Consider the following 2,436-nt stretch of genomic DNA (forward strand, 5'->3'; position numbering starts at 1 on the left):
CCCCTTTGTCCCCGCTAGGAACTTGGGGCATAGAAACGGGTTTGTCTTTGAAGCTTTTTTTCAGATTGTCAAAGGGTAAACTTTTTTGAATTAATATTCCTTTCAGCAACAAGTCATAAAAAAGGAAACACCCAGGACAGTTAACCGGGACAGGGAAAATTTCATTTTTGCTGTAGTAGACCAAGAAAAATTTGAAAAGTTAAAATTTAAATTCCCGTTCACTCCCCCCCCCCCTAACACAAACTCCGGGCCATCCACAAGCAGTTTTCTCAAAGCCCCCAATTTTCCGAGACAAAGTAAACCCCGGGGGCAACAAACCCACAATGCTCGAACGAAGCCCCCGCTTGAAAAATGCTTTTTAAAGGGTTTATACCAGGCATTAAAAACCCCCCGGGATAGGAAGCTCCGCGAGCATAAATCCCGGGGGGAGAGAGGGGGGAAATACTGGGAAATCCCCAACGAGAACCGACACAAACCGGGGTTTTCATTTTTTTCTCCTCCCCCCCAGGGCCCCGATGACGGATCTTTGGCGAAGGGCCGGATCGTCTGTCACATCACTTTGGAAATTTGCCTTGTTCAAATGCCAAAAAAAAAACTTTAAAAGGGCGGGGGGGTTGTAAAACCCGGGGAAAGAAAAACGGGATAATCGGGGGAAAGTGATTTTGAAAACCAATGCACCAAAAAATTTTTGGCCTTTGTGCGGGAAAATGCGTAAAAGTGTGAAGAAAGATAACTAGGGGGGTTTCAATTTACATGAGACAGATAAAAGCATTTAAAAACGCACTAGTGAGGTGTTTCCAATTATGAAAAAACCCCAATTTGGGCAAAAAGGGTTAAAAGGACACTTTATTTTTGATTTTTCAACAAAAAATTTACTAGACAAAAATGTAAATATGACAATAAACAGGGGCCGAGGGGTACTCTTTAATTAAAAAGGAAGACGAAAGCCTATAACCAAAACCAGCAGTGACCCCAAAGCCAAATGCGGGAAGGAAACCCTGGCCTTTCCCTCTTTTTTTTTTTATGAAAAAAGATTTCCTTTAAAAAAAATTGGGGGTTTTTAACATTTTTCTTCTATCGGGGGGATAAGATCTCGATTTTAAAACAGTTTTTCCTTTCGAACAGAAAGCACGGGCCCCCTAAAAAACTTTATTTTTTTTTTGAAAAAAACCCCAAATTTCCCGGTCCTTTCCCAGCGTAAATCCTGCATTTTGAAAATGTTTCTTTTTCCCGGGAACATAAAAACTTTTGATTTCCCTCGCCGGACAAAAAGGTTAGAGGAGCGACAAATATGGGGAAAATTTTCAAATACAATCAGACATCTATATTTTTTGGGACCCAACCGCATGTAACCAGATCATGTGTAAACCCATTGATAAAATTTCCCCAAAAGCATCCTAAAAGGGTTTTTCTTTCTTCCCCTTTATAATATTTCCCCCCTTTTTGGAAAAAGGATATCGTCCCGCAAATTTTAAAGGAGTGGGGCTAACTGGTGTTAACTAACCCCCCAGTGGGCTTTTGCCCCCTCGCTCTTCTCCGCCATAAACGCGCCCCCATATTTCCCTTGCCCCCATTGCCCTTTTTCCTTTTAAACCCAGGGTTTTTGGGGGGTTTTTTTGGACCGGGCCCCAAAGCCCCCCCTTTGGGGGTCCCCCCGTCCCCTTTTTTGGAAAGGGGGGGGGCCCCAAGGGGGCCCCCCCCCCCAAAGTCCGAATCGATACCGTGTTTTCTGCCCCCTTTCCCCGTTTTGGGGAAAAATAGCCCCCCCACCCGCCCGGAAAAAGGGTTGGTGGGGGTGGGGGCCCTTTGGCCCGGCGGCCGGGGCCGGCGGCCGGCCCCTGGCCGGCGCGGCCCGGGGGGGCCCCCGGCGGCCGGCGGCCCAGGCAGGGCGGAGGCGGGCCCGGGGGGGCCCCGGAAAGTTAGGGGGGCCCGGCCCCGGCCGGCCCGGTGGCGGCGGGTTTGCCCCCCTTGGCCGGGCCGGGCCGGCGGGCCGGCCGGTGGCCCCCGGGGGGGCCGGCCCTTTTGGGCCCCGGCAGGCGGAGGCCCCCGGGCCCCCCGGCCCCGGCCCCCCGGCGGGCCCCCCGCGGCCCGGCCCGGCCCGGGAGGCAGGCGGCGGGTAGTTGGGCAGGCGGCCGGCCCGGCGTCAGGAACCCCGGGCCCCGGAAACCCCGGCCCGGCCCCCCAAGAAAGGGCCCGGCGGGCCGGCGGGCCCCCCCGGGGGTGGGCAGGCATTTGGGCCCCGGCCGGGCCGGCCGGGCACCCGGAGCCAGGGCAAGAAAAGGCCCGGCCCAACCCGGGCCCCCGGCAAAAAGCGGCGACAGGCGGGCCCGGCAGGCGGGCCCGGTGGACGGCCCCCCGGGCCCCCCCCGAAACCCCGGGCGAAACAGGCCGGCCCGGGCCCGGCAGGGGGGCCCGGCCCCCCCCGGGCCCGGCCCG

This window comes from Penaeus monodon, chromosome 31 (genome assembly GCF_015228065.2).
Source record: "Penaeus monodon isolate SGIC_2016 chromosome 31, NSTDA_Pmon_1, whole genome shotgun sequence".
Lineage (NCBI taxonomy): Eukaryota > Metazoa > Arthropoda > Malacostraca > Decapoda > Penaeidae > Penaeus > Penaeus monodon.